General features: G+C 38.6%; 1 long non-coding RNA gene across 2 annotated transcripts; it reads left to right on the top strand.

Annotated features, from left to right (window-relative positions):
• The first annotated feature begins 1,378 nt into the window (after positions 1 to 1,378).
• LOC123168017 (uncharacterized) lies at positions 1,379 to 6,213 on the top strand. 2 transcript variants are annotated; one of them, XR_006484190.1, is made up of 6 exons: positions 1,379 to 1,960; positions 2,075 to 2,147; positions 2,781 to 2,859; positions 3,838 to 4,135; positions 4,856 to 4,924; positions 5,923 to 6,213. It is a non-coding gene; the product is annotated as an uncharacterized lncRNA (long non-coding RNA). The 2 variants fall into 2 exon arrangements; XR_006484189.1 differs by having other exon boundaries at positions 2,075 to 2,152.
• The last annotated feature ends 1,182 nt before the right edge of the window (positions 6,214 to 7,395 follow it).

Raw genomic sequence — 7,395 nt, 5'->3', positions numbered from 1 at the left:
CCTCCAACCCCTGTCTCTTGCACCCATTCGTTTCAGATTCAATTTGATATGTGATCTGTTCATTTGCAGGGTGCTGGATTGGCAGTCTTCCAGAGTTGCTAGGAAGAAGAAGATGGGTAAGCTCCTCTTTCTCTTCTATTGACTAGCTTGATTTAGTTTCCAGCAGCAGAAAATAGTGTATGAGACCTGTTCGTGTCTGTCAGTCAAGATTAGAGTTGTAGCCCTGTCTCCAACTACATGTTGAATACTAACAATTTTGCTGGAAAAAGAAGAAAGATTGAATCATAGTTTGCACTAAATGAAAATGAAGTTTCATTTTTACATTTTGTTCACTCACTGGGAGGGTCACTGTTTATATGCTTGCTTCACCTTTTTCTGTATCACCATGGAAATCATTTGTACATGAGCTCTGGAACAAGGAAAACAATAATCACAAGGAGGCTTAATAAGGTATGTCCAAAGTAATCGTGGTTCCTCTACATATGGAAATGATAAATCATAGAACTGTTTGCAGATATATTTCAGTTCACCCATAACAGATTCTGATATATTTTTCTGTATGTGAGATATAACCATATTCTTATTTCACTACTAATATTACTGCCTAATTCTACATATCAGTTGTATCGCGCTACTCTGCTAATACTCTAGATTCTGGAGGATCTTCTGTTTTTAGGTTATTGTTATCTTCCAGCCTTTATCATACATTCTTCTTGTCCAATTGTATTGATACCAAAAATAATTGAGAAAGCATGAAATGGAATATATTGTTTTTGATGGACTGGACCATAAGGGGAGTATTTTCTGACGGAACATGTGCTTTATCTTAGTGTCAACCATCAAAGGTTTATTGCGACGGATAGAGAAGAAAAGGCATGCCATAATATCATAAGCCTGATGTAAACACAGATATTGTTCTGTTTCAGCTTCTGTAAACGCTTCGAATTCCAAAACTCTGCTACCTCTGAGTGACTATACACATGTATACATTCAGTAGAAAACTCTGCTACCTCTGAGTTATATTGATAATGCGCGTAATTGGTAGTAGCTCTGCCTAGGGTGGATGCTTGCTACTGACTGGGGGCAGCAACAGTGTGCATTCGTGCTAGCTCTTCCTCCCCCAATTACAATTTACAGTGGTTGAAATTGGGGGAACCTGGGCTGCTTTTGCTGTTGGTTGGGAGGACGAGCTGCACCGCGCATTCGTGTTACCCCCCAACCCCCCACCCCCACCCCCATTATTTTTGTGGTTGAGCTGGGGGGACTAGACAGTGGTTTGTGTTCTGCTTTTAGATCCTGGGTACCAATGTATTTATATTTAGTATATTAAAATTGATTTTCACCTTCTCAAGTTAAATTGTTATTACTTTTAGGCACCTCCTTCGCCCAGCCGCTCATTTGGGATCCAGCTGCAGTCCTCGCCGCCACCTTCTCCTTCTCCCAGCTGGCCGCCCCCTTTCTTTGCAGCTTGACATAAAGATTAGCATGTGTGTGTGTCCTGCAGCTCGAGAGGGACAAAATAGGAGGTCACCATGAAATGTCGAAAGAGAAAGAGAGGCCGTAAGAGTGGATCATTCATTTGTCATTGGTTTCTCATCACTTATCCAATACTTTCTTTGTTGCTATCTTCTGATGATATACTGACTTGCAATATCTATATTCTCAATATGTAAATACGCAAGGGAGTGGATACCAGTATATTACTCTTTCCGTCCATATAATCAGATGGTTGTCTGTCAATTTTATAAAATTCTTTGGATTTGCTCAATATGTGTCATGTACCTAGGACCATTCACTCCAATGTGGTATGAGAACATTTATTTTCTAATTGTTCTTGGTTTGATGTCAAGGCGTACTCATTCTTGAAATCTATGTGGCTTTTTCAGAAACACTATGTTCCAAGAAGTTTATTCAAGAGAGCTGGGCATATAGGTCCGTCATGACTGGCAATGCCCTACAGGTCCGTCTCCGTCTCAATCTCGACCTCCTTGTGGACTGAAAGCTGATGCCATGTCTTTTATGTGATTTGATGCCTCTGGTTCTTCCATGATATATTTTATTTGCTGTCTTGAAGGACGGCTTGGTTGATGCAATCCGTGTATCCCTCACGGATCCACTTGGAACTCATGCTGCAGACCATCAATTAGGTGTGGTAATGACCTTTTCCTTTCCTGAGGATTTCATTTTCCTCTTCTTTTTAGTTGCTATACTGTAATGGTGTTTTATCAGTGGTGCTTTGCCTTATCTATTGCTATATATTTATCCTTTTGAATACTGTGTGACCTGCTAATTTAGACATTGTCAGTACATCTATTATTTTTTGGCTTATATCTATATTAGTTAAGATGGTTCATGTAGTTTCGTGGCATTTTTATTTTTCTTCTTCGGATCTGTTGTACTTTGTAGCTGAAATTTCATTATGTATGAATGAAAAAGAACGGGAATAAGCAGACCATGTGTATAAATATCACTAACTACTGATACTTTGCATCAGTTATCTAGAAGTAATTCATGTTGTACCCTTAGGATCAAAGTATAGGTTGTTTTCGTCCAAAGAAATGCATTATAGATTTACCAATTATGTGCTTACAATCTGAAATAGGCTAACCAGCAGAAAAATTGGTTCGATTATGATATTATTGTTCAATCCAAAGAAATGCATTATAGATTTACCAAGTATAAGTAGTATACTCTCTAGAAGTTTGGCACCGCCCATTTTTTGTCATTTAAGTGTTCTATAGTGTTATGCTCCTGTAGTAACCATTTGGTTTTGATGGCAGGATAACCATACTCAAGTCTGGTAGTGCGATGGCTCCTGTAGAACTAATCTCTGCACAATTTGTTTCAATGAGCACCCAGGTAATTCAGATGCTCCATTTGATTCTTGGACACTCTCCCTGCTGCTCATTTCACAACTACGTCTCCATCATAACTTCAAGCTGTTGTTTTCAAACAGTAAGGGAGAACGCTACTGATACAGTATATATTGGACATTGAATTGGTGCTCCATGGAGCCAGGGCACCATGATTTATACACAAATCCAAACCAAATTTGGGTATACTTTTTCTGGAAATTTTAGTTCTGGGGTATAATACCTGATTATTATAGAATTCAAGTACTCTACATCTGGGATATTGCTGTGTATATCTATTTCTGCATACCATACTGCTTGTATATAAAATCAACATATATCTGCAGTCAAACAATCATTAGAAAAAGTAACTGCAATTTGGCTTTAGTACAAATATTTCACATATATGCGCCTTAGTTCTATGTAATGCTTTGTTGTTCTCTAAGGTATCCTCCTATCTTTGATGGAAGTAGTAGCATTTTTCTGGCAGAGCTAATGGCAGTGCTGCTTGTTAATCAATGTAAACCCTAGAGAATCATGTAATTAAGGATAGCCATTGTTATTGTAATCATAGATTGATCCTAATGGGATCCCGTACATCTCGATGTAATCTTGATGATCAAGTATCGTCCAGTATATATTCATGGCAAGGCCCAAAGGGCAAATCACGGCAAACAATCATGTTTAACTCTGCTTTCTCTTGCCGTCGGCGGCCCCACGTGTGTCGCGCTCGTGGACGCCTCTTGCGTGGGTCCTGATCGTGGTCGGCTCTTGCTGCTATTTTTGTTGTGTGCCGTGTTGCTGCTGCTGTTGATTGCCGGCCGTTGTGCATGTCTTGCTTGTGGCCGACCGTTGCTGCTCATGGCCTACAATTTCTGCTATTGTTGGTTTTTGCCTTGCTACTCCTGCTGTTGTTTGTTGTGCTCCAATGAATTTGATATTTTGTGTGCACATGACCGAGCTTCCACCTGCTGCCGGTCCTCAGACCGCCCTGATTGACCAGGCTCAAGGCATGCCGTCGGCTCCTGTGCCCTCCTACTCCGACACCGCAGTGGGCGCGTCAATGGCTGGAGCAGAGGAGGAGATCCAGGCGGAGCGCGCCATCTCCATCGTCGTATCTGTTGCTGCGTCCCTCGATCTATATGTGTTCTTTTCCTGACCATCCCAGTTGTGGTTGCCTGGAGCTCATCCTTGATTTGCTCTTTTTCCCTTGCAGGTTGGTCAGCTGCGGGTGCTGGTGCTTCTGGTCGATTTGTCCTGCTGCGTCGGCCATTGTTCTGTAGGTCAATCCCTTTTCTTCTTCTCTTCTCAGATCTCCAGCCATTTGCTTGCTTGTGGTCTTGTTGGTAGAGGCCTGACATCAAAGAGTATATTATTCCCTTTGTATTTTTATTCTTGCTCGGCTGGGTTGACTAGGAGATGGAATCGTGTTTTTTTGTCACTTATCTAGATTCTGGTGGGGCTTATTATTCTTTTTGTGTGTTTCTGCTATGCCCTACAAGTGAGCTATTGATTTGCTTGTTGGAGCTGCTCACGTCATGTGTGTACCTTAAAAATTGGAGGATTTGTCTTCTGTCCCCATTAATGGTTACTTATCAATTTACTCCTCCTTTACAGATTTTATCTTTATGCTCCAGCCTTATCATGTGCAATGTTTGAATGTTGTGTTGAATTTAGAGCAAACAACAAGAGATAACTTATCTGATGGTACAACTAGAGAAACAGATAGATATGATACGCCTATAATGGTTCTGTAAGGTAGGCACTTATCCCAAGCAGCATAGCCATGTTTAAGTATGAACAAAGAATAGAAGACAAATGCTTCGGTTTTTCTTCTGGGAAATTATGTATAGAATATGTCTTCTGATGTATACAACTTTCTTCTTTAAAAGAAATTAACTAAACAGTATGTGTTTCTACCCTCACCTTTTTTATCTGTTCAAATCCTATTTTACTTGGATTTTATTTGACATTCCGGGTCACTTTATCTGTTGGTGTGGCAGCTTGCATCTGCAGTACATTATCAAAGAAACTGAATCTGGAAGGTTAAGACATTAGACATCTATTGAGAGGTACTAACATGTCATCTTTGTCCGATGTGTACCTGACGTTGATCTGATTTGAAGCTGGTTTATTCAATTCTTTAGTAGTGATGCATACAGACACAATGGAAATACTTGAAAGTAGCACTTGCTTATGTGAGGTTTAGTGTTAGGTATACTTTTATATATATTTTTAATTTTAGTCATTGTCATTTTTTGCTGCTCTAGGATTTCTTTTATATGACAGCAATGATTCATGTACAAATTACATAGGATGATCAATTGTCACCAAAATGAACATGAGTAAAAGGGGAAACATTAACGAACCAGTAATTAGATTGAGAATGAACCAGTAATACAAGGGTAATATGTATTTGTAATTGTCAGGTATTTCTTTGTGTAATTAGATTGAGTTATAGCTGGCGATTAAGTCATAAATAAATTGGTGCTCGAGCTGTATTTCTTCACATGTTCTATAGTTGAGCTTGGGAAATTTGGTGGCTTCTGATAGTTTTTCTAATTTTATCAGTGGTTTCTTGACCTTTTCTATTACTCTTATATCTTCATGCTCCTTAACGTCAGAAAGTATTTTCTTACTTTTTAGTTTATAGTCTATGCACCTTTTCCAGATGGAGCACCACTTTGTCTAGGTATTTATTTGTTTTAAATTCACCATTAGTTATAAATTAGTACTCAACTTATCCCTGTTTTTATTTCCAACATGAGAAGGTAGTTTCAGGGAATGATTTCTGCATTTGGCAAAACGTTGATGGCTATTTTGTTTCAGTCTAAAAAGTGTACCATGCTATCAGCGGAACTTACTTTCAAGTATAGATAGATATGAACAGTGAACAGATCCTCATATACCACACCAGCTTATTCACATTAAATGTTCTTTTCATATTTAATTGATGAGCAGTACGCGTGTGTCTGGCTATGTCAACTCTCTTGCTGAAAGTACTTTCTTTTTTGTTTTGTGGGTTTTGTTTCCCTTTGGAAATGACAGTAGGTTTTTTATTTTGCAACAGTTAATGAAATTTAACACCTGAAGACTGCTGCCCATACAACGATGAAGATGCCATCTCCAACTAGAACAGTATCAGCCTACTTGGACATCGACTGGTCGCCAGTTGAACCAGCAACCAGCAGCCGACATCAGCGATTCAGCCGACATCAAATATATACCAAATCAAATCAAACACTACAAAGATATATTTGATTTGTATGCCCTATATTAAACTCAGCTGTCCTGGGCAGCATCTATCTCTTGCTCTTGATATATCTTTGTAGTGTTTGTGATATATATTGAACACATTTATTTCGAGCGGTTATTCTATTTGTATGTTCTCAAATGCTTTGTTATATTGAAGTTTTAAATGGTGGGTCATCGTGCTCAGCCAGGCAACGCGCGCCAAGGCGCGCTTCTGATCTATTCTTTATTAGTTGAGCGCTTTTCAGCCTAGCTATATGCTTTAAAGAAAGCCTTGCCTCGGACGTAACCCGAAAGTTTTCGAGAGTCTTTTTATTCCTTTGTGCACCTTTAAATTTTCAAAAATAAAAAATAAATAAACAGAGAAACTTAAAATTTTCCAGAAAGGGAACTAATTGAAAAATTGTGCATTTCAAAAGTGGGGGTCGACCTTAAACATTTGCGTTCATGCCCATGGGGACAATGTAAATCTTTATATGGAAGCTTCTCAACAAAAAATATTTTTCCCTTGTACCATACAAATAAAGTGCGAAGGTTTACTTTTAACATGTGGTGGTTTGCAAATTTATGTGTGCTTTGTTGAAACAGATTGTTTGTTGTCACTAAAAAATATATCAATTCAAAAGAAGGTGATAAAAGCATATAATTTAACACAATGCACATATGTGAATTCTCTGTTCCTCCCTCTGTTTCTAAATATAAGACCTTTTAGAGATTTCAATACGGCTATATACGGATTTATATACACATATTTTAGAGTGTAGATTCACTCATTTGCTCTCTATGTACTACCTCCGTCTCGGTGTATAAGTCATTCACGTAGTAATAGGTAATCGTTTGAGGAAATAAATATGTGTTATATGTCATGAAAAGTATATCACTAGATTTCTACACGGATGTAGTTTCTAAACATATATTTTTTGTCACATATAATACGTATTTAAATAGTTAAATTGTCGACCTAGAACCACGCGAATGACTTATACACCGGGACGGAGGAAGTAGTCTGCATTGACATCTCTAAAAAGTCTAATATTTTAGAACAGAGGGAGTGCGTGCTAATATTTATCTAGATGAAGTGGCTAAGAAGTTGGGATTGTCGCCTGTGTGGTTAGCAAGTGGGAGGGATCTGAGTTATTTGATGTGGAGAGAGGGGGAGGGAGAGGGAAAGTGAGATTGAGAGAGAGGGGGAGGGAGTGAGGGGGCGATGTATACCATAAAAAGTTGAAGGACCAAATATGACTTGTGCGATAAATTGAGTGTCAAAAAATGATACTTTATTTATTTTCAA

This window comes from Triticum aestivum, chromosome 7D (genome assembly GCF_018294505.1).
Source record: "Triticum aestivum cultivar Chinese Spring chromosome 7D, IWGSC CS RefSeq v2.1, whole genome shotgun sequence".
Classification (NCBI taxonomy): Eukaryota; Viridiplantae; Streptophyta; class Magnoliopsida; order Poales; family Poaceae; genus Triticum; species Triticum aestivum.
Note: the sequence above shows the minus strand (reverse complement) of the source record. Positions and strands in the feature narration are given on the sequence as shown.